Here is a 25,608-nt window from a genome sequence, read left to right as displayed (position 1 = left end):
CCTTCTACCAGAGAGAACAAAGGCTGACCAGTGGAGACAACTTTAGACCCTTCTGGGCCTGGAGATAGTACAAGCGACATCTACATTAACAAGTGTTACTCACCAGCATTTATCTGATGGTCATTTGCCTTCCTATAAATTGCCATAGAGAGTTAAAGTCCTTTTCCTTTGTCTCTTGTCACATCCCTAAAAATGCACTGTTCTTTGTTCAAAATTCTATATGAAGCTCAAATTCAAAGCCACGTTTTTGAGAATTACTCATTCCTTGGGTATCTCCTGTGAATATATAAAATAAACATGTTAATAAATTTCTGTTCGTATTTCTCTTGTTAATCCATCTCTTGTTACAAGTATCCATTCCAACTGAGAATTTATGAGCTGCTAGGAGTGTTAGTGCTGACAGCTTTTAGCTGAGTCCCTCTGCAGGAATTGCCTGTAACTAAAAAGAGCCACCTTGCCCAGTGTCTTAGCTCAACCCAGTGACTGGTCAATATGAAAACATCAATGCCTGGCCCCTTGGCAACCACTTTGATGGATGACCAAGCTTCAGAGCTTCTCCTAGTATTGCAGGATCTGTGAAGGCCCCATTGCATCTGCTTTCCATTCCCTCCACTACTGGTGATACTGAGAGTACATCCCTGTAAACCACCTACATTCAAATCTTCTCAAAAAACTTTCTGCAACATGGGGATGAGGGGAGGGTGAGGTCAATCTTGAAAATAAATAGGGAGAGAGGGTGACTGTGAGTGGCAGGATGGAGAAGAGCAAGGTCGGGGGTCTTGCCAAGAATCACATGCTCTGAGGTCCCCTTTTCACCCCAGAACACATAGAATTCTGAGGTTGTACTCATTGTACAACTAATACTGTTAATGTGCTTCAAGAAAAGAGAGGGAAAAAGTTAGCCTTTCTGCCCCAAGATCTTGTAGAAGTTTTCATTTTTATGGTGAATCCTTAACAAAAGCTGAACAGGCACTGTAATTACAGTTGACCCTTGAGTAACTTGGGTGTGAACTGAGTAGGTCGACTTATAGGTGAATTGTCTTCCTCCTCTGCACCCCTAAGACAGCAAGACCAACACCTCCTTTTCCTTCCTCCTCCCAGCCTGCTTAACATGAAGACAAGGAGGATGAAGTCTATTACGATGATCTACTTCCACTTAATAAACAGTAAATATATTCTCTCGTTCTTATGATTTTCTGAATAACATTATCTTTTATCTAGTTTACTTTATTGTAAAAAGATAGTATATAATACATGTAACATACAAAATATATGTTAATTGGTTGTTGATGTTATTGCCAAGGCTTCCAGACAATAGTAGAGAAGTAGTAATTAAGTTTTGGAGGAGTCAAAGGTTATAATGAAGACCTCAAACTGTAAGAACGAGAGAATAAAGTCTTGGAAAAACCATTCTGGACATGGACCTTGGGAAATAATTAATAACAAAGCCCTCAAAACCAATTGCAACAAAAACAATCATTGACAAGTAGGACCTAATTAAACTAAAGAGCTTCTACACAGCAAAAGAAACTATCAACAGAGTAAACAGACAACTGACAGAATGGGGGAAAATATTCATAAACTATGCATCTAAAAAACGTCTACTATGTGGAATCTATAAGGAACTTAAGCAATTCAGCAAGCAAAAAATAACTCCATTTTAAAAAAATGGGCAGTGGACATGAACAGACACTTCTCAAAAGATAGCATACAAATGGCCAATAAACATTAAAAAATGTGTATCATCACTAATCATCAGAACCATGCAAATTAAAACCACAGTGAGATACCATCTCATACCAGAATGGCTATTATTAAAAAGTCAAAATACAACAGATGTTTGGTGAGGCTGTGGAGAAGAGGGAATGCTTATAGAGTGTCGGTGGGAATGAACATTAGTTCAGCAACTCAACAATGTCCATTGGAAAAGAGTTGAGAGGTTTCTCAAAGAACTTAGAACTACCATTTGACGCAGTAATTCCATTACTGGGTATACATCCAAAAGAAAATAAATCATTCTACCAAAAAGACACACACTTGCTTATTCATCACAGCACTATTCACGATAGCAAAAAAAAAAAAAAAAAAAAAAAAAACTGAATAAATCCAGGTGTCCATCAACAGTGGATTGGATAAAGAAAGTGCAGTACATATACACCATAGAATTCTATGCAGCTATAAAAAAGAATGAAATTATGTCCATTGCAGCAACACAGATGCAGCTGAAGGCTATTATCCTAAACAAATTAACACAGGGACAGAAAACCAAATAACAAATGTTCTTAGTTACAAGTGAGAACTAAGCATCTGGTATCACAGACATAAGGATGGCAACAATAGACACTGGAGCTCACTAAACATGGGAAGGAAGAAAGATGGCAAGGATTGAAAATCTGTGGGTTGGTTGGGCATGGTGGCTCATGTTTGTAATCCCAGCACTTTGGGAGACCAAGGCAGGCAGATTGCTTGCACTCAGGAGTTCAAAACCAGCCTAATAACACAGTGAAACCCTGTCTCTACAAAAAATACAAAAGTTACTCAGGTATGGTGGCGTACACCTGTAATCCCAGCGGCCCAGGAGCTGAGACAGGAGACTTACTTGAACCTGGGAAGTTGAGGCTGCAGTGAGCTGAAATTATGCCACTACACTCCAGCCTGGGCAACAGAGTGAGATCCTGTCTCAAAAAAAAAGAAAGAAAGAAAGAAAGAAAAAGAAAAGAAAAGAAAAGAAAAAAGTAAATGAAAAAACATAAATAAATAAAAAAAGAAAGGAAGGAAGGAAGAAAGGGAGGGAGGGAGGGAGGAAAAGGGAAGAAGGGAGGGAAGAACTGTTGGGTACTATTCTCAGGTCCTGGGCAACATGATCATTCATACTCCAAACCTCAGCATCACACAATACACCCAGGTAACAAATTTGCACTTCTACCCCTGCACTGAAAATAAAAAATGGAAAAAGAATAAAAAGGTTATACATGGACTTTTCACCATGCAGGTAGTCAGCATCCCAAACCCCAATTTGTTCAAAGATCAACTGTATATTATTGTCAAAGTCTTCTCCAGATTTTCCTAGCAAGGACCTCCCTCCCAGATGTTACAAGAAAAACCTGGGACTATACGATTCCTCTCCCCAAAATTGGGAAGGAAGAGAGAGATTTAAAAAATGACTTCGACAAGTCCAATTTGGTGAGTAGATGAGTTTATTAGTACTTACATACAGAGCACTCCTAGATGACAGCAGGATAGCTCTAGAGATGTGCACCGCCTCACATCTCTCAACTGCTTGTTTTTTTGTTTTGTTTTGTTTTGTTTTTTTTAATTGTGAGAGAGAGTCTCGCTCTATCTCCAGGCTGGAGTGCAGTGGCACGATCTGGCTCACTGCAACCTCTGCCTCCTGGCTTCAGGCAATTCTCCTGCCTCAGCCTCCTGAGTAGCCACACCCAGCTAATTTTTGTATTTTTTTAGTAGAGATGGGGTTTCACCAAGTTGGCCAGGAAGGTCTTGATCTCTTAATCTCATGATCCACCTTTCTCAGTCTCCCAACGTGCTGGGATTACAGGCATGAGCCACCAAACCCAGTCTCAACTGCTTTTAAGATAATCTTCTGGCTGTTTGCCCACTGTGTTTCGGTGATGTGACTGTTTTTCTTGGTAGGTTCTCAGATACCCTCAGTTTGGGTCTCAGCTACACCTGCTTCTCAGCTGGACAGCCTAGCCTTAGCTCACCATTTGGCCTTCAAGGTTCAAGCAGCCAATATAAGTCCTTAAGTAATCTGGTGGGAAACCTAGCATGCTAAACCAGAAGTCCCTACAGGAGAAATACACTTCCTTCCCCAGGTTTGGCCTTGTGACTTTCTTGCCCAATGAAACATGAGTGAAAGTGACATGTGCCACTTAAGAAAAGTTTTAAGGGCTATTGCGGTTCTACTTTCTCTCTTTTAAACACTTTACTAAATTAGTAATATTCCAGATAGGGGCTGCTCCTTTAGCCTGCATTCTGGAGTGACATATTGAAACTGACTCTCAAAGATCATGTCATGTGAATGAGAAATAACCCTTCGTTCTAAGCCACTGAGGTTTTGCAATTATTTGCTGCGTCAGTATACTTTAGCTTCGGCATACTAATACAGTCACCTAGAGCAGAGATCAGCAAATTCTGGAAAGGGCCAGAAAGTAAACATTTAAGGATTTGCAGGCCATACGGGTCTGTCACAACTACTCAGCTCTGCCACTGAAGTGCAAAAGCACTGGGAGATAATATATAGAGGAGTAGGCATGGCTATGTTTCAATAAAACTTTATTTGTGAAGACATACATAAGGCCAACAAACATATGAAAAAATGCTCATCATCGCTGGTCATTAGAGAAATGCAAATCAAAACTACATTGAGATACCATCTCACGCCAGTTAGAATGGCGAACATTAAAAAATCTGAAGACAATAGATGCTGGAGAGGATGTGGAGAAACAGGAACACTTTTACACTGCTGATGGGAGTGTAAATTAGTTCAACCATTGTGGAAGACAGTGTGGCAATTCTTGGAGGATCTAGAACCAGAAATACCATTTGACCCAGCAATCCCATTACTGGGTATATATCCAAAGGTCTGTAAATCGTACTACTATAAGGGCACATGCATATGAATGTTCATTGCAGCACTGTTTACAATAGCAAAGACCTGGAACCAATCCAAATGCCCATCGATGATAGACTGGACTGGGAAAATGTGTCACATATACACCATGGAATATTATGCAGCAATCAAAAACGATGAGTTCGTGTCCTTTGTAGGGACATGGATGAACCTGGAAACCATCATTCTCAGGAAACTGACACAAGAACAGAAAATGAAATACCACATGTTCTCACTCATAGGCAGGTGTTGAACAATGAAAACACATGGACACAGGGAGGGGAGCACCACACACTGGGGTCTGTTGGGGGGAATAGGGGAGGGACAGTGGGGGGTGGGGAGTTGGGGAGAGATAGCATGGGGAGAAATGCCAGATATAGGTGAAGGGGAGGAAGGCAGCAAATTACACTGCCACAAGTGTACTTATGCAACTATCTAGCATGTTCTTCACATGTACCCCAAAACCTAAAATGTAATAAAAAAAAAAAACTTTATTTGCAAAAACAAGCAGCAGACTAGTTTCGAACCACAGGCTGTAGTTAGCCAGTCCCTGATGCGGATACTGGCTGCTTGCAGAAAACTCTACAGGCAATTCCCTAAATCCATATCTTTGCTAATTTTACCCACCCAGTATTATTTCTCTAAGTTTTGTATTTAAGATGACAAAGAAGGAACTGCATTATGTAAGTTTGTAGAGCCTATTTATTTAAGTAAGGCTTAAATGGACAAAAAAGCACAGGATGGCAGATTTAATATTTCTCGATGGAAAGAAGAAAAAAAACTAGAAATGATATCTCCAGTCGCACACTCTTCAAAAGCAATTGAGAAGACATGGAGGAAGAGAATCAGGGAGAAAAGACAAAAGGCTGAATTAGAAAGGGGTAAAAAGAAGAGAAATAGAAACGTGAAGAGAAATAATCCATCTGTGAGAGAAAATTGAATGAATCTGGAATTCCTGTATCTGGCTGTTATCAGCACCAAGGCCAAATAGCATGCTCGTTCCTCTACTGCCACCCTCAGTTCTCTCAGGATCCTGGCTCTACTGTTGGCAATTTGCACTGATGGTTTAAATGGCCCAGGTTGCAACTCCAAGGAGTACTTTTGCCATTTTTTATTTTACCTACATCTTGCTGAAATCCATGGAGGTTTAAGAATGATAGGACTTGAATAAATGATTTGAATGGCAGAGGCAGAGGACAAATCAAAGATTAATAATAAACTGGGGCCAAGGTTAGTGTTGGGAGTGAGGAGATACAGAGCAGAGGTGGGGATTCCGGGAACAAGGAGTCTGGAGACCATCTATTTGTTTCGGCTATGAAGTTGAGTTTGCATGCAGCTGTACAATTTTGCAAAAGTGGTAAAGCCAGTCAACAGATATTAATTATGACTGGGATCTGGAGGTGTACAATGCAAGCAAAATTACAGAACAAACAGCTCTGCAAGACCTGGGCCTGGCTGTGGACTCCTGCATTTTATCACACTTTGTCTTGGAACCAGGGGTAATAAGATCACAGAAATATAATTTTTTTCACCTATTAGTGAAATCCACTCTATCACTGTGTTATTGTTATATGTTCAAGAGTCCATCTACATTGAAAGCAGTTTGAAGCAAAAATAAGTCTTTTTCATCCTTCTAAACTCAGTACTTATTAAAGTAACTTCCTAAGAGTGAACACTCAGTGAATTCAGGTTATGTTGTTCCTTTTCTTTTTTTTTAAATTAATTAATTTATTATTTTTTTTTTTTTGAGACGGAGTTTTGCCCTTGTTACCCAGGCTGGAGTGCAATGGCGCAATCTCAGCTCACCGTAACCTCCACCTCCTGGGTTCAGGCAATTCTCCTCCCTCAGCCTCCTGAGTAGCTGGGACTACAGGCACGCTTTTCAATGGTAAGAATAAAAACTTTCAAAATGTGGGGAAATGTCAATTCACTGGAGTGAAAAGAAAGAACCCTGGAAACTCTCAGAGCTTGCCATCTATTTTCCATGCCTCCACTCTAAAGCTATCCTTTATCTCCATTCATTGCTTGAATTCATGTACTCATCAATATAGTTCAAAGCAAATGGTTGAGGCTTTGCTCTAATCACTGCAGTTATGAGGTACATTGAGTTTGACAGGAACCTCAAGCTGAGATTCAACTGCAGCCACTAAAAGTCTTTTCCAGTTGATGTGTTGCCTGAGAGGAGACAGACTGAATAGGCAATATCCACTGTCACCCTCCTGCGACATCTTTTCTGGGCAAATCAGCCCTGGTCCAACAGTGGAATATAGAGCATGCACTGTCTAGATGTCAATTATGATATACAACATCTAAGCCATTAGAAGGTGAAATACTTTTGCTTCTGAAAATAATTAGTAGGAGCTAAGCTGTCAAGGTAATAAAAAGAAAACAAAAACTAAGATAATCAAGTGGAACAGTTTGGTTCAAGAAACAGCTACACCAGGCCAGTCATGGTGGCTCATGGCTGTAATCCCAGCACTTTGGGAGGCCAGGGTGGGAGGATCACTTGAGTCCAGGAGTTCAAGATCATCCTGGGTAACATAGGGAGACTCCATCACTACAAAGGATTAAAAAATTAGCCAGGCAGAGAAGGAAGAATTGCTTGAGCCGGGGAGGTTGAGGCTGCAGTGAGCCATGATGGTGCCACTGCACTCCAGCCTGGATGACAGAGCGAGGACCACCCTTCTGACCCTCTCTCCCACACTCCCAAGGTTGGCCACATACTCCCTCTCTGTCCACATTGACCTCATCATATTGTATTTAACAGATTTATCGACCCCTCTGACTCCTGCGCCGTCCTGCGAATTCCTTCAGGGCAGGAACCATTTCTGAGTTGCCTCTGTCACTTCAACTCAAGCGCCTACTAGATTCTCATCAAGTGTTCGTAAATGAATTAGTCATCCACTGATTGTTCGTGAGTCAGATAAATCACAAATTCAATTCTAAGACGGCACCCTACTAGTCAACTCAACCATGGGCAAAAGCAAAATAGCCCCACAGGCTTTTCCATTGTTGTGGGCTGTGGGGGTCCTATGCCCATCTCAGGCATTGAGGAAAGAAAGTCAGAAAGGCCACAACAATGCAGCTATGGACACTGATTGTCCTTCTGTCTTCATACTCCTGGGGTGTCCCTTGGAGTTCCTGAGCCACCTCACAAAGTTTGGGACCACAGGAAGAGCCATCTGGAGATTGCTGGTATGCTAGCTTGCTTCAAGGTCACAGTGAGCTTGAAACAGATTTCCTATAATTCTGTTGACTCCAAGAATAATTATTATATGATCTGTATACCTAGAGATCCTTTAGCCAGTGAAAGGCACAGAAACATTCTGGTATAGCCATATGATGCAAATTATTTGGTCAATTCTGATTATTTTTTCTCAAGACAACACTTGCTTCAAATCCCATTTGTGGTGACTTTTCAGAAGGGTCTCAGCATACGGGCATTACTCACAGCACATTAGTCCCCTCTTATCCACAGGGGATATGTCCCAAGACTCCCTGTGGATGCCTCAAACCCTAGATAGAACAGAATCCTATATATACTATGTTTTTTAAATACATACATCCCTATGATAGTTTAATTTATAAACTAGGCACAGTAAGGGATTAGCAACATAGCCAGTACACTATTCATGCTTTGGGTCATTAATAAGTAAAATAAGGGTGACAAATACAAGCAATGTGACAACAGGACAGTTGACATAATAAATAGGACAGCTACTAAGTGACCAAAGGGATCCACTGGACTGAGAGACGAGTCATACCCTGAGCAGGATAAAGCAGGATGACATAAGATTTCATCATGCTACTCAGAACAGCGTGGCATTTTAAAATGATGAGGCTGGGCACAGTGGCTCATGCCTATAATCCCAGCACTTTGGGAGGCCAAAGTGAGCAGATCATAAGTTCAAGAGATCAAAACTATCCTGGCCAACATGGTGAAACCCCGTCTCTATTAAAAATACAAAAATTAGCTGGGTTTTGTGGTGTGTGCCTGCAATCTCAGCTGCTCAGGAGACTGAGGCAGAAGAATCACTTGAACCCAGGAAGTGAAGGTTACAGTGAGCCAAGATTGAGCCACTGCACTCCAGCCTGACAACAGAGCAAGACTCCGTCAAAAAAAAAAAAAAAGATGAATTGCTTAGTTCTGAAGTTTTTCCATTTAATATATTCAGACTGTAGTTGACCAAGGTGACTGAAACCACAGAAAGCAAAACCATAAATATGCCAGAACTACTATATTCTTGCTTTCTCTCTCTACCAAATCAATAGATGTGAACTGGCATCCATGTGCATTCTCTTACTGAGATAACCAGGCTTTCAGAATTCTAGAACATTGGTACAAATAATAGAATATTATTTCAAAGGGAGCAAAATGAATATAAACATGTATAAGGATAGATATAGCCATTGAGTATTCCCTTGGGTCATAATTATTTTTTTTAAAAAAAGATAAAATCAGATTCAGGTTGCAAGGTACCCCATTAAGCTACATGTCCACTTACAAAGAACAAGAGGCATTACTTTCAACGGGTAGAATGTTCATGACAACATTATCAAAATTCCAGCACCATTTACACTTTCTTGTTTTGTTTTAAAGATGTATTTTTCACAGGGAAAACACACACAGCATTGATTATCATTTTCTAATTCAATCATCAATTTGTTTATCTTTTGGCTGAGAGAGAAATAGGTCAGTAGTTAATATGCTGAAATCTGAAGTGTATCACATGCTGTTGTGCAAACAGTTAACAGTAACTACCTGTTGAAACAGTAAAAACATTTTTAGTCAAGAGTAAGTTGCTTTCCTCAAAATTGCAATTTAATGCAGTTAAAAGCACAATATCCATTTTAAAGTGAACATATTATATGTTTATAAAGTAAACATTTATATTCCACTCTGTGATTGTTTGGTTCTATTACTGTTTAAGTCATTTCTAAGCCAAGACTCTCATCAGATAGTCAAGCTTACAGAGTCAAGTAAATGGACTTCTCTTTCTGCCAATGAGGGAGTTACTTAATGTTCTACAGGAAAAACCTAAAAATGCTCCTGCTATAAAACAAAATGTAGTAAAGGCCAGGTGCGGTGCTCATGCCTGTAATTCCAGCACTTGGGAGGCCTAGGCAGGCGGACCACAAAGTCAGGAGTTTGAGACCAGCTTGGCCAACATAGTGAAACCCTGTCTCTACTAAAATAAAACAAAATGTAGTAAGGTAACAGTTCTACAGTGGCCAAAACTGATGAAGAAACTTCAACCAGAAAGGCTGATAATGATAAGAATGAGCTGATAATGCTAGACAGCTCTACGGGGTTCTATTCATCTTTGCAAACAAAAGTCTACAATCTTAGTGACCACATGAGTAACAATTAAGCCCTGGAGTCTTTCAGAGAAAAAGGAGGAGCTGAGGCTCCTGAATCAAGAAAGGTGCCCTAAACATTTTCCTCTCTGCAAAGGGTATACTGAACACTGCTATCCAAAAGAGGGAAAGAGGCCAGGCACGATGACTCATGCCTGTAATCCCAGAGCTTTGGAAGGCCAAGGTGGGTGGATCGCTTGAGGCCAGGAGTTTGAGACTAGCCTGGGCAACATGACTAAACCTCGTCTCTGGCAAAAATACAAAAATTAGCCAGTCTCATAATCCAATCTCAAAAATTTACAAACAAATAAAGAAAAGAGGTATAAACTACTATATTCAATTGTCTGGAGATGTCTAAGCCAAAAACCTAATAACAACAACTAGTGTTGCCAAGCTGGTAATATTCTTGGTAGAAGGAAATTAAAATCTGTTCTGGAGATTGTACAAGATTCCCACCCAAAAACTCACTTAAGTTCACCTTTCAAAATCTACAAATAAACAAGGAAACTGTAATAAAATTGATCTGCACAACACATGATGGGAAGAACTCAGGTAACAGAATTATCAGAGATTTTTTTTTTAAAGTTTGTTTAAATTAAGATAAAAAAAATTGGATACCTGTAAAACTAATGACACTATAAAAAAGGATAAAACTATTTGATTAAAGACTAATAAGGACTAAAAAGACTAAAAAGATTTGAAAAGGAAAAATAGAATTTATGTAAGTGAAAAATGTAGTCATTGAAACTAACACTCAATGGAATTGTTAAAGAGAATATTAGACACAGCTGAAGAAATAATTAATAAGAGGTAACTTAAATCTAAGGAAATTGCACAGAAGGCAAGATAGAGAATCAAAGTAAAAAACAACATGAAAAAGAAGCTAAAAAAAGTGGAAAAGAGAAGGAGAAGGTCTAAAGTAGTTCTAATATGAGTTTTAGAAAGAAAGTGGAAAAAAAAACAGGAAAAAAATTCAAAGAGACAATATCTTAAGTTTTCTCAGAAATGGTAACAACTGACCTCTCTTAGATTCAAGAAGAAAAGCCCAAACAGGATTAGCAAACATTTTCCCATTCCCAGCATAGGAAAGTTGCATTCAGTAAGTTGCTACAATAATTGGTTATTCTTTTGGAAAAATAAAATAAAACGAGATCCCCATTTAAGACAGGTTGGAGTGCGGCAGCACTCCCAGGGTCAAGGGATCTTCCCACCACAGCCTCCCTGTAACTGGGGCTACAGGTGGGTACCACCATGCCTGGTTAATTTTTTTGTATTTTTTATAAAGATGAGGTCTTGCTATGTTGCCCAGACTGGTCTTGAACTATTGGGCTCAAGCAATCCACCCACTTCAGCCTCCCAAAGTTCTGGGATTACAAGCATGAGCCACCGTGGCCAGCCTAAAAGATAGCATTTAAAAATCAAAAGATGTTTCTTCTGGGGTCTCTGTTCTGTTCCATTGGTCTATGTCTCTGTTGAACAACGAGAACATGTGGACTCAGGGAGAGGAGCATCACACACAGGGGACAGTTGGGGGGGTAGGGGAGAGACAATGAGGAGTGAAGAGGGATAACAAGAGGAGAAATGCCAGATATAGAATGCACCTAAAGTAAAATAAATTTAAAATAAAAAAAGGTAAAAAAATCAAAAGATAAGCCACAGATTGGGAGAAAAACGATTCATGACCAAATATTATAAAGAACTTCTATAAATCCTTAATAACATAAGCAATCTAAGAAATAAGTAAAAAAGATAAAATTCTCAGAACACAAAACCTAAATGGCCAGTAAGTATATAAAAAGATGTTCACCCTCAGTTACAACAAGGGAAATTCCTAACAAAACAATAAGATATTCTAGTTATACTCAGCAGATTGGAAAAAATAAAAAATTCTGATGATAAATTTTAGTGAGAGAGGCAGCAAGGGAACACTGCTAGCGGAGCCTATAAATTAGTATTAATACAATCACTTTAGAGAACAATTTGGCCACATCCAATGAGGACAGGTGTACCCTATAACCCAGCAATCCTACTGCTACATATATATTCCTAAAGAAAGTATTGTCCAAGAAGATATGAATAATTGTAAAATAAGATTTAATATGATATTTTTAAAACTAAAAAAATTTGAAATAATCAATCAATATAAGAATGGCTGAAAGATATTCTGATTTACTCACCCAATGAATAACAACTATTGGTGAAAGTGAATACAGCTAGATCTGTCAACACGGATAAATCTAAAAAACATACCGCTAAACAACAATAAAAGTGTTTTTGAACGTTTTAAGAAGGAATATGTATATTATGATACAATTTATATAAAAATTAAAGCTGGAGAGAGGCTTGGCACAGTGGCACATGCCTGTAATCCCAGACTTTGAGAGGCCGAAGAGGGCAAATCACTTGAGATCCGGAGTGATCTAGCCTGCCCAAGGTGGTGAAACATTGTCTCTACTAAAACTACAAAAATTAGCTGGGCATGGTGGAGCATGCTTGTTATCCCAGCTACTCAAAGGCTGAGGCAAGAGAATCAATCACTTGGAACTCAGGAGGCAGAGGTTGCAGTGGGCCAAGATCATGCCATTGCACTTCGGCCTGGCAAAAGAGCAAGACTGTCTCAAAAACAAAACAAAAAAAGGAATGGCTGAAAAGTTTGTGGATTTATTCACCTAATAAATAACAACCATCAGTGAAAGGAAATAAAATAGAACCAGATCTGCCAAAATGGGTATCTAAAAAACATATCGCTAAACAGCAATAAAAGTGTTTTGAACTTTTCAAAAGTAGGGATATGTATAGTATGATACAATTTATATAAAAATTAAAACATGCCAAAGATAGCATAATTTTAAGGCCATATATTTATGTATATATATATACATTATGTGTGTATATACATAGACAGAGTAAAAGTATAAAAGCTTGAGAGGGAAGGAGGGTGGGAAGTAGGTTTCACAAGGGACTTCAATTATGGTTGTAATAATCTTATATCAGATGATCAGTGCAGTAGGTATTCATAATACTATCACCTATACTTTTCAATGTATCTATAATATGTCATAATGTTGAAAACTAAAAAATATGCGAATATCTTTACCTACATTCTTTTTTGTTTTAATGAGATGCATGCTATGGTGAATCATGAGCAGATCCCAATACCCATGTTCTTTAACATGAAACTTTAAAACAGTTTCTAAATTGTGCTGAAGAATAGGCTGGTATATATGTCTGGGCCTGGTGAAGATATTAGAAACAGAGAAGATACATCTGTAACTTCTTGGGTTATTGGTAAATGAACCATTTCTAACTTTAAATCATTTGATATTGAAGAAATAGATGTTATAAAAAAATGAGATCATGTCTTTTGCAAGCACATGGATGGAGCTGGAGGCCATTATCCTTAGCAAACTAATGCAGGTACAGAAAACCAAATACCACATCTTTTCACTTATAAGTGGGAGCTAAATATGAGAACTCATGCACACAAAGAGAGTAACAAAAGACACTGGGCCCTATGTGAGGGTGGAAGATGGGAGGAGAGAAGGGATCAGAGAAAGTAAGTATTGGGTACTAGGCCTAATACCTGGGCAACAAAATAAAGGTACGACAAACCTCTATGACATAAGTTTACCTATATAACAAACCTGCAAATGTACCCTTGTCAGATACAGTGATGCAGTGAGCTCCTCTTCAAAGGTTTAACTTTTAACTTCCTTATTCTTTGTTCTCAAGATAAACTTCCTAGTCCCTTCTCCCAAGTTATCTGCTCTGCTGTGAACTGTCCCTCCCTGAGCCAAAATGGGTTTTCTGTGACAAACCTATCTGCCTTTGTCATGCCCTGAGATGCCCAAATATGCTTTGTAAGTTTGGTTTCTCTTCAAACTCAACTTCCTGGCCATAAGTTGTAATAAATTTACCCAACCCCCACATTACTCATCCTTTTCTCTACTTCAGCCTTCAAAGCTTTCATTTTACTACCTTATTTAGATTTAAGTTTTAGGCAATCAGGATCAGCTTAGAGTGTGCAGCCTGACCCCAGCCAATAGGGAAAGGACACAGAAACAAGAACTGCATTAGGAATGAAAACCCCTTCTCTCCTTTGTTTGGTGTGCTCTCACAGCAGCCAGAGGTGCAAACAGCACCCTTCTGCAGAAGCACATTTGTCTTGCTGAGAAATCCTTTGAGTGCTCATTTTCTTTGCGACTCGAAGCCCTTGTTTCTAACACCCTGAGTCTAAAATAAAATACATTACTTATATTAAGAAAATATCTGGGTTTATGCATTTAGATTACTTAAATTTTCCCAGTCCCCACCCTGCAATGATAAAATAGAAATTGAACCTTTTAAATGAATTTATTCAAGAACCTATGCAGGCTTCTCCCACAGACAAGGGGAACACACTTCCACCTAAAATAGTTATTAATCACACTATGCAATGTATTTATGTATGTAAATATTTTCTCTTTTCATCTTAAAAATCATTTCAAATAGCTGAATCTATACAGTGAATATAACGAATTCAGTTTCTTGGGGTAAGACAAAGAATTTAGAAAATCATCACCCACAAGAACTTTACAAAATGATTTACAAAACCTTTCATCCAAATCTGAATCTATACAGTGAATATAATGAATTCAGTTTCTTGGGGTAAGACAAAGAATTTAGAAAATCATCACCCACAAGAACTTTACAAAATAATTTACAAAACCTTTCATCCAAAGATGACAGTTGCATGTTTTCCAACTACAGAATATCAAGATATTTAAACAGCTCACTGCTAGAAATATATGGGTAGCAAATCACATCAGCATCTGAATCATATCCATGAGCTCATTTATATTTGTCCTAGCATTCTCCAGTCACTAACGGAGTCAGCATTAATCTTTCTTTATGGTCACTTTGTCATTCCCAAAATACATTTAAAAAACCACAATTGTGCAATTTCACAGCAACCTCATAGTCCCATATTAGTAATTTTCTTTGCATGCCCTCTCTCCATAGTTTTTAAGCAATTTGCTTATAAACTTCATGAAGAAGTGTTGCCAAATGTAGCAAATGTTATCAGGATCATGTCTGGAAATGACCCAATTCAAAGTATAATTGGACACTTATTAAACCAGCTTTTGTTAATAACAGAAGTTTTAGATGCTACTTATTTTGAACAGTCTCCCTGTGGTCAGGCCAATCCTGCAAAGACTAGAATTAAACCTTTTATTTCCATGAAGTCTTAGGAGCCCAGGAAGTTTTTTGATGAACTGGCTTGAAGTTTGGGAGTCTTCAGAAAGTAACTAACAGCAAAGCCTGTTTCAAGTTAAGTGGGACAGTAGGGGTCATACCAGAGGGAACAGAGCCCAGGGAGAAGTCAACTGTCATGATGGCTTCAGGGTCACTAGATCCAATCTATTTGAGATCATTACTGAGTAGAAGAGCTTTCTGGTTTTGCTTTTGTAACAGGTATGTAAGAAAGAAGTTAGCAGCCCTAGAATCAGTCAACTTCTTAGTGACTGGGGTCACATCAATCAAATATGACCAGTGCTTGAAGGTGCTCTAGAGGCTTAGCCAGCACTCTCATTTCACAAAGGACAGAATGTCATTCCAGGGAGGTCATGTGACCTGCCCAATTAAAGTAAAATCATAAAGCAATCAGCAAGGGTGCTGATGGCAGTAACAGGTTCTTCTGAGCTTCTCACTCCCCACCCCCACCCTCGCCCAGACATGATGTGATATGACCATGAGAAGCATCTCACCTGCAGGCTGCAACAGCCAAATGACAGACGTCCAAACTGGAAACAGTGACCATGGAAACATTTCTAAATATACACCTGGAGGAGGCATTGCAATTCTTTGATTAGAGAGATTGGTTAAGAAAAGTATCTGTCGACACAGGCTTAGAGAGGTAAACAACATCGGTTTTTTTCCCATTTGGAGATATGAAATGAGAGCCTGGAAAAGAAGTACCATTTATTGGCCAGGCATGGTGGTTCATGCCTGTAATCCCAGCACTTTGGGAGGCCAAGGCAGGTGGATAATTTGAGGGCAGGAGTTCAAAACCAGCTTGGCCAACATGGTGAAACCCCATGTCTACTAAAAACACAAAAATTAGCCAGGTGTACTGGTACACGTCTGTAATCCCAGCTACTCAGGAGGTTGAGGCAGGAGAATCATTTAAACTCAGGAGGCGGAGACTGCAGTGAGCTGAGATCACACAATTGCACTCCAGCCTGGGCAACAACGGAAGAGTCCATCTCACCGAAAAAAAAAAAAGTAGCATCCTTTTTAATGTTAGATGGACCCTGCATCTTGAGTTTAAGAAAGCACCATCCTTCAAAGTCTGGGGCTTGGGCTCAGAGATTACAGTGGGCTGAAGGCAAATATGGATTGACCCTGAGTTCCTCTGACCACACATTGGTAGACACGAAGTCCATGGGAAGTACCCTCCTACACAGACAGGATCGATCTCAGTCATGGCGCACCCCTCCTGGGCGCCTTCCTTTGCCCCAGTGCCATCAAATCTGACTCTGAACTGCCAAATTCACCCAGTTTCAATCCCCTCCACTTTTCTGCCACTCTTCGCTGACAGCTTCTCGGAAGATGGCTTATTCTCTCTTCCCTCTCAGGGAATAAATGTATCACTTCAATTGGCAGACTACTCTATGGTACACATTGTTCTAAGGACTTTACATGTATTAATATTTATGTTACTCTTCATGACAGCTCTAGGCTGGGCATGATTATGCCAGTAATCCCAGCACTTTGGGAGGCCGAGGTAGAAGGATTACTTGAGCCCAGGAGTGCAAGACCAGCCTAGACAACATAAGGAGACCCTGTCTCTATTTCATATTACAAATAATGGCTTTTAAAAATTCTATTAGGGGAATACTATTATCCCCATTTTACAGATGAGAAAACTGAGACCAAAGAGCTTATGGTACCAAATATGTATTTTAGCAGTAGTTTCAAGTGGTCTAGGGGATCATTTACCTGTTTAATATGTAACCCAAAGCAATGGTCTAATATTTTGGATTTCTTTCAGGTGATTTAGATGGAAAGGATGGTGTCACCACTGGCTTGTAAATGGACCAAAGGGGGAAAAAATTAGAAGCTGCTGATAGTCCTGTAATCTTATACAGATAGCTGTTAAAATTTGCCTATGTGTAGGGTTGACTTTGGGGGAAGTCTGAGTGTCTGTCTACTCTTGAGTTCTCATGTTGGTAAAGAATAAAAAGAACACAGCTTAGCTGGGTGCAGTCTCAGACACCTGTAATCCAAGCACTTTGGGAGGCCACAGCAGAAGGATCGCTTGAGCTCAGGAGTTTGAGGCCAGCCTGGGCAACACAGTGAAACCTGTATTGCAGCATTTTTTTAAAGTAGCTGAGTGTTGGAACAACTTGCTCAAGAAAAAAAGAATTAAAAAAAAATAGCTGAGTGTGATGGTACACACCAGCAGTCCCAACTACCTGAGAGGCTGAGGTGGGAGGATTGTGTGAGTCCAGGAAGTCAAAGCTGCAGTGAGCTGTGATTACATCACTGCACTCCAGCCTGGATGTCACAGCAAGACCCAATCTCTCTCTCTCTCTCTCTCTCTCTCTCTCTCTCTCTCTCTCTCTCTCTCTCTCTCTCTCATATATATATGTAAATATATATATATATATTTTCAATTAAATAAAAGCATAGATTCACATACACTTTTATACTAATCCTCAGGGAGAATTTCTAGCAGTTTTGAAAATGTGGCTAGAATATTCTTCAGACAAAAGAAAAATCCATAAATCATTTCTAAAATCTATTTTAATTCTGAGAACTCACATGATAGAAACAATTTCATTTCCCTTAGATACTGATTAGCATCTTGGTAATGTGTTAATTACTTTATAACCTGCCTGGTTCTAAAAAAGAATTTGAGCTACATTAGGTTCAGGTTTAATATATTATTCACTCTCTTAGCTCTACCTGTTAAATATTTGGGAGTTCAGTAATGAATCAACTAAGAATCTTAGTAGTCATACTGCAGGAAAAAAAAATCTATAGTCATTTATAAGTTATCTCCATAGTAACTCCAAAACAAAAAGATAAAATAATGAGTTTATAGGAGGAATGGAATATTTTACACAACCTTTTATGTGAATGGATTAACCCATATGAATCAATCACTTAATATTTCATTTATTTTGGATCACTAGCAAAACACTTCAAGCACTTAAATATAATAGAGTTAATTTTCTCCGTGTTAAGCATTTTAAGAACCTAAGCTCATCGGCTCTAAAGCTTAAACTAAAACTGAAAATCTGTTAAGTAATGCTTTTATCGGCACCTTCTTCCTCACAGATCACATGCACACAAGCAAGAGAGAAGTAGCCCAATCCAGCTTTATAAATGAGAGAAAAACCAGTTCTTATGTAAGAGGCAATGCACACCTCACCCAGTTACATAATTAAACCTATTTGGCAGGAGAAGTCTGACAAGACCGGAATACCCTGCTTGTTTGTAAGTGTTCCAACAAATGTAGGTACGGAAAAAAAAATCTATCAAGAGACATCAGTTCAATGTAGTCCAAAACCTTGAAGCAACATTTTAATGGACTGTGTCTGAATAAACTACCCACCAATTTGCATGGGTGTCTGTGTAAGGGAAGATCTTAATCCTCAAGGTATCATCCTACTGCTTTTTTCTTTTGAAAGTCTCTCTCTTTCTCTCTTTGAGACAGAGCCAGACTGTCGTTCAGGATGGAGTGTAGTAGTGTAATCATAGCTCATTGCAGCCTCGACCTCCCAGGCTCAGGTGATCCTTCCACCTCAGCCCACCAAGTAGCTGGAACCACAGTCATGTACCATACCACAGGGCTAATTTGGGGGGAATTTTGGTAAAGCCAAGGTCTCACTATATTGCCCAGGGTGATCTCAAACTCCTGAGCTCTAGGGGATCCTCCCACCTTGGCCTCCCAAAGTGCTGGGATTACAGGTATGAGCCATGCCCAGCCAAAGTCAACCTTTTCAAAAGTGAGTCTTCACTTACTATATCTCCTACTTTGCCCTCTGCAGTTGGGGGACTTGCATTGGTAACCAAAATGCTAAAGCTTTTCATTTCAGATGGCAAATCTAAGTGTCCCTTTCCCACTTGATATCTTTGCAGTATGTTACACTCTGCCTAACTTCCCTTCTCAAACCCTCATCCACAGATTCAATAGAAAGTTTAGAAACAAACCAGCTGGGGTTTAATTAAAGGCACAGAGAATTATAATTTGGGAGTGTCCTTGAATAAGATACTTAACCTTCTGAATCTCAGTCTCTTTCATCAACTATAAAAACGAGAATACTATTCCCTGCCCTCAGGAGACTGGTATGGATTAAATGAAATGAGTCAGTGAAGGCATCTATCATTAGGCAGTCAACAAGTTGTTAGTTTCTTTTCTCTCTGCAGTCCTGTTCTTGTTCCTGAGTCTTGGTCCCTAATTTTTATTTGCCTTCATTATAGCTCCACCTGAACTCCCAATTCCATTTGTACAAAGCTAAACTAACACACTCTTCCACTCCTGCCTGTACTCTCCCACAGCTGAAGTGGGGCTTATAGCTTTAGCCCTCTTCCCATCAACTGAGCCAGCATTCCATGTGTTATGAAATTAAATGGGGATATATGACCTAAGCACTTAGGATCGGAACATCTGTGAGGGATCCTCTGTCTGTGTCTATTAGTCACAGAAACTTTCCAGCATTCAGGCAAGCCTATCCAGAGCATCCTCCTGAATGTTTAAACTAATGGTTCTCAACTGGTGCGGTGGCTCAAACCTGTAATCCTACCACTTTGGGAGGCTGAGGAGAGCAGATCACTTGAGGTCAGGAGTTTGAGACCAGCCTGGGCAACATGGTAAAACCCCATTTCTACTAAAAATACAAAAATTAGCCAGGTGTAGTGGCAGGCATCTGTAATCCCAGCTATTTGGGAGGCTGAGGCACGAGAATCGCCTGAACCCAGCTGAGGCAGAGGTTGCAATGAGCTGAGATGGCACCACTGCACTCCAGCCCAGGCGATAGAGCGAAACTCTGTCTCCAAAAAACAAAAATAAAATAAAATAAAATAATCATTCTAAAGTGGGGTCTGCTGCCAGAAGCATCAGCATAACCTAAGAACCTTTTACAAAGGCATATTCTCAGCCCCTCCCAAGACCTACTGAGTCAGAAGCTCAGGGTGAGACTCAGCATCTTCCAGGCATTTTGGATGCATGCTAAAATTGGAGATCCACTGGCAAAAACAACCTGTTATCTTGGACCTTAGGAGAAGACAAATACTTAAATATTAGTGTACATGAACAGGAGTAATTTCAATCAGTACAAAACAATTTATGAAACAGAAATTATCTTAGTATACATTATTATTTTGCTGTAAGTTCTTACAAATCTTGATACTATGAAAACTAAAATATTCCCATTTCATATCCATGAATGCAAAATATTTAGAAAAAGACCGAAAAGTCTTTTAGTCTAGTGCTATGAAAAGACTATTCTTAAGAAACAAATGTAACATACATACATAACAGATTCCTACTTATACAACATTTTTTAAAAACTAACTTTAAGAATGGGACGGCTGAACCTGTTTTACATTAATTTGAAGTATCTTCTCTTGGTCTAACCAGCATGTGATACAAATAATCAGTGTCATTTCAAAATCCAGGATATGCAGAGAAAAAACTTAGCAACTTAAATATACTACATTAATTCCCGTCTTCAAAGTTATTAAGTTAAAATAATTGGTACACAGAATGTCTCTTGAGACTCAGGAAATCTCAGATCTAATTTCCACTAGTAAAACAAGGAAACATTAACAAGATAGCCACTGTTTGTTTTGAAGAAGAGTCTCGCTCTGCCACTCAGACTGGAGTGCAGTGACGTGATCTCGGTTCACTGCAACCTCTGCCACCTGTGTCCAAGCAATTCTGGGGCCTCAGCTGACAAGTAGCTGTAATTACAGGTGCACACCACTGTGCCGGCTAATTTTTTTATTTTTAGTAGAGCCAGGGTTTTGCCATGTTGGCCAGGCTGGTCTCAAACCCTTGCGCTCCAGTGATCCACCCACCTCTGCCTCCCAAAGTGCTGGGATTACAGGCGTGAGCCACTGCGCCTGGCCAAGAAGATAGATTTAAATTGCAGAACTGCAAATGCCTCCACAAGATAATAGGTCATATAACAAGAGCCAAAGCAACATCATCACTGAAGGCAACATGGAAATGTTGTGTGGGGCACCACCAACCACAGAAACACCCACAGCTCTGCAAAACCTATGAATGACCATCATCAATGAAGAGCTTCAGAGCAATGAAATGAAACAGATATTCATACCCACCTATTGTTTAGGAAGGCTTGGTTTTTTTCAAAGGATTATTATCTACGTAAAAAACAAATACCTTAAGAAGACTTTACCTTTTAAAGGTCATTTGGATAAGTTATTGCTGCACACAGAATTTTAAGATGCAAATAAATTAAGTACCATAGATGCTGAAAAGGTGACAATTGTCTGCTACATTGACACTACAAATTTTTATTACTATAGAATGACCATTACTACTGAATTTAAGTTACTGACAAGACACCTAATACATTTCAACTATGATTACTCATTGGTTATCCTGGCTGTATTCTAATGCCCTAGTTGCATTTCTCAGTCATTTAATTTTGTCTCAAGTATCAACCAGACTTCTTCCCTTACTTCCTTGGTTCAGCAGGAAGCAGATTGTCACTTCCACTGAGTCTTGCCATGGTTTTGAGAATACTGAGAAGGGAGCGCTACACGCAGAGTAACTCAGAATTTCTACCGCGCATGCCCAGGTATATCCTTGGTCCCTAACAAGGCTGGTTTGCAAGGTCGACTTTGGTGACCCACACCTGTCATCTCAGTAGTTTGAGAGGCTGTGGTGGGAGGGTTGCTCGAGCCTAGGAGTTTAAGACCAGCCTTGGCAATGTAATGAGAACTTGTCTCTACAAAAAACAAAAATGGAAAAATTATCCAGGTGTGGTGGTGCGTGCCTGAGGTTCTAGCTACTTGGGAGGCAGAGGAAGGATGATGACTTGAGCCCACGAGTTTGGGCCTCTAATAAGACATGATTGCACCACTGCACTCCAGCCTGGGAGACAAAGGGAGACCCCATCTCTGAAAAAAAAAAAGGATGTGGGAAGAGCTGGTTTGCACCCAGCCTCCTTCATGTAGCCCTTATCTGTTCCTCCCCTGGAAATGCTCCTTGAATCTCTTCCTCAGAGTTTACTAAAAAGTACTTCCGGTGTGAGAGAATAGCCTTCAGCCTCATCAGGGCTTGTTTTCCAACTTCATGCTCCAAGGATTAAATGCTCCCTAGGATGACTGACAGCAGGTACATCTATTTCCTTTAGGAGAAACCTTTTTAGCCCCAAGAAAGGTAGGTGATTTGGCCTGATGGTCTCTCAAATACAATCAACCAAAAATCAGTCAGCAAGCAACCAATGATTTATCTTGAATTCATTAGCACAAATGCTATCAATTGCCCAGTGGAGTTCAGACTTCACATCCTAGTTTATTTTAAATCTCATCACAAGAAGGATTCAAAATTGAGTAGAGTTCAACCTTACACAGCATTATATTATGCATATGTTTAAAATAATCTGAAAAATGTGTACCAAATTTTTAGTATGGTGGATTTTAGGTAGTTTTTATTTTTATTTACCTGTAACTTTTTTCACCTTTTTACAATGAATAGTCATTTTTAGCTAGCCAAATTTTTAAAAGTTACTTGAGCCCAGGAGTGTGAGGCTGCAGTGAGCTACAATTGCTACTGCACTCCAGCCTGGTGGCAGAGTGAGACCCTGCCACCAAAAAAGAAAATAAAATAATATGAGAAAGAAAAGAATTATTCTCTAGGCCTTTTGTTATTTTTTGACAGTCTTGTTCTGTCACACAGGCTAGAGTGAACTGATACAATCTCAGCTCACCACAACCTCTGCCTCCCGGATTCAAGCTATTCTCATTCCTCAGCCTCCCTAATAGCTGGGACTACCCCTATACACCACCACACGTGGCTAATTTTTGTATTTTTAGTAGAGAAAGGGTTTTGCCATGTTGGCCAGACTGATCTCCAACTCCTGATCTCAAGTGATCCCCCTGCCTCCACCTCCCAAAATGCTGGGATTACAGGCATGAGTCACTGCGCCCAGCCTCTTCTAGGCTTTTTATAGGATACTCTGAAGGGGGTTGATGCTACAAGCAATAAGGTTAAGTTAATAGTGGAGAAAGACTGGAGAGTAAGACAATATGGATAAAAAGATATTTAACAGGCAAAATTAACAGGAAGAGATGACATTATTTGGATGTAGAAATGGTAATTGGCAGGACATAGTGACTCATGCCTATAATCCCAGCACTCTGGGAAGTCGACGCAGGTGGATCACTTGAGCCCAGGAGTTCAAGACCAGCCTGGGCAACAGCATCTCTACTAAAAATGCAAAAATTATCTGGGTGCAGTGGTATATACCTGTAGTCCCAGCTACTCAGAAAACTGAAGTGGGAGGATTGCTTGGGCCCAGGAAGTCGAGGCTGCATTGAGCTGAGATCAAACCACTGCACTCCAGCCTGAGCAACACAGCAAGATCTGGAAGGAAGGAAGGAAGGAAGGGAGGGAGGGAGGGAGGGAGGGAGGGAGGGAGGAAAAAGAGACAGAGAAAGAAGGGAGGGAGAAAGGAAAAGGAAGGAGAGGAGAGGAGAAAGAGGAAAAAGGAAAGGGATAATTAATGTTAATAGATAACCCCCAGGTTCCCAGCTTAAGAACATATATGAATAGTGCTACCTTCAACTAAGGTAGCAGAGGCAGGAAGAGTGTGGTGCTAGGGAAATGATAAGTTCAATTCCAGACACGTGGAGTCTGGGTGTGCTGAACGATAGTCAAGCAGAGAACACTAGTAAGCCGGATTTGGAGCTCAGGAGAAATGTCTGAACAATGATTCAGATTAGGAAGTCATGCCTAAAGTTATAGCAGAAGTCGTGGTTGTGGATGAGGCTGCTGGAGAGAATAAAGAGAGAAAAAGAACAAGACACTTGCAGAAAGGAATTCCAAGGATCACCCACATTTAAGGCAAGAGCAGAAAACAAAGAGCTCAAGAAAAGTTTTTCCAAGAAGAACAACTCTTAGAGAATGAACTCACAGAAACAAGGGAATGATGGCAGCTGCTCTTAGCCCCTCCTCCCTATGCCTCAGTGCTACTCCCGGAGCTTCACCCATATCACCTGTAGCCATTCAGCAACCCTACAGGGAGGGTATTCCTGTCTCCTCTTGTAGAGGAGGAAACTGACATTTGTAGAGCACAAGAAATTTTCCCAGGATCACGCAGATATTAAGGAATAAAGAAAGGTTCCAAATTCAGCCTTGCTGACTCCAAAGTCTGTGCTCTTTTCTTTCATCATCATGTGGCTTTATTAGAATGTAGTGGAAATTGCTGTATCTGTTAACAGGGCTACATCCAGGTGAAATCTATACTCTTGGCTTCCTTGACACAGTTCTTCAAACAACAGAACTTACGGGTGGTGGGGTCTTTTTAGCACAGCCATGCTATTGTTAAAATAGTGAAACAGCACAGCTTTCTGAATATTTTACTTCCATCCCTCCCCAACTACCCTGGCCCCCCTTCCCAGGAGCCCCCTCCTCATGATCCAGCAATCTTCTCTAGCACTAAGGCCAATGCCTTGTTCTGTTTGGTTGGCACCCATGCCCTTCAGGTTGTTAAATATATTGTATATTACCACCACAAATAACTGAGTGAGCTAGTTACACCTTTTACATCATCGTAATATATACAGTAAGCACTCATAGGAAACACTTATGATCTCCTTAATACTTGATGAAATTCTGTATTTTGAAGAGACAGCTTTTCTTTCTTACTTAAAAAGACTAGTGAAAAAATTAAATTATAAACAGTCATTTTAGAGATCAGTATTCATCACTTAAACAGCCAAAAGAAGAAGAGGCCTTTTGATGGGTCAAATAATCCAAGGACATTCCATCTGAACTAAATGGTGATGAATGTTTGCAAATGGATTAAGAGAGCACCAACCAGAAATCACACAATTATGAAGCTTTAAAAAGGTAAGATTTTTAGGCATAGTCATCACAGATATTTTATAGACAGTGAAAAAAATCAGTAAAATATTATGCTGAAAATAAATATAGATCATGGTTTCTTTTTTTTTTGAGACGGAGTTTCGCTGTTGTTACCCAGACTGGAGTGCAATGACACGATCTCGGCTCACCACAACCTCCGCCTCCTGGGTTCAAGCAATTCTCCTGCCTCAGCCTCCCGAGTAGCTGGGACTACAGGTGCACACCACCATGCCCAGCTAATTTTTGTATTTTAAGTAGAGACGGGGTTTCACCTTGTTGACCAGGATGGTCTCAATCTCTTGACCTCGTGATCCACCTGCCTCGGCCTCCCAAAGTGCTGGGATTATAGGCATGAGCCACTGCACCCGGCTATAGTTTCTTAAGCAGTCACTTAATTTCTCTGTGGTTGGCAGATTGTGATGCAAGAAAAAATTCGGAAACCATCTCTTCTCTCAACAGACAGTAAATTTCAAGATAAAAAGATTATGTAGAAAAGGATTTCCAAGTC

General features: G+C 39.9%; 1 long non-coding RNA gene across 1 annotated transcript in view; it reads right to left on the bottom strand.

Annotated features, from left to right (window-relative positions):
- The window catches only part of LOC103794130 (uncharacterized), a 29,203-nt gene extending 8,946 nt beyond the window's left edge, over nt 1–20,257 (bottom strand). Inside the window, exons 1-3 of the long non-coding RNA XR_013519586.1 lie at nt 20,154–20,257; nt 15,736–15,810; nt 104–276 (exon numbers count right to left, since the gene is read on the bottom strand). This is a non-coding gene — a long non-coding RNA (uncharacterized LOC103794130). The remainder of the gene's footprint in view (nt 1–103; nt 277–15,735; nt 15,811–20,153) is intronic.
- Between the last annotated feature and the right edge of the window lie 5,351 nt (nt 20,258–25,608).

Source organism: Callithrix jacchus, chromosome 7, assembly GCF_049354715.1.
Source record: "Callithrix jacchus isolate 240 chromosome 7, calJac240_pri, whole genome shotgun sequence".
NCBI classification, from domain to species: Eukaryota; Metazoa; Chordata; class Mammalia; order Primates; family Cebidae; genus Callithrix; species Callithrix jacchus.
Note: the sequence above shows the minus strand (reverse complement) of the source record. Positions and strands in the feature narration are given on the sequence as shown.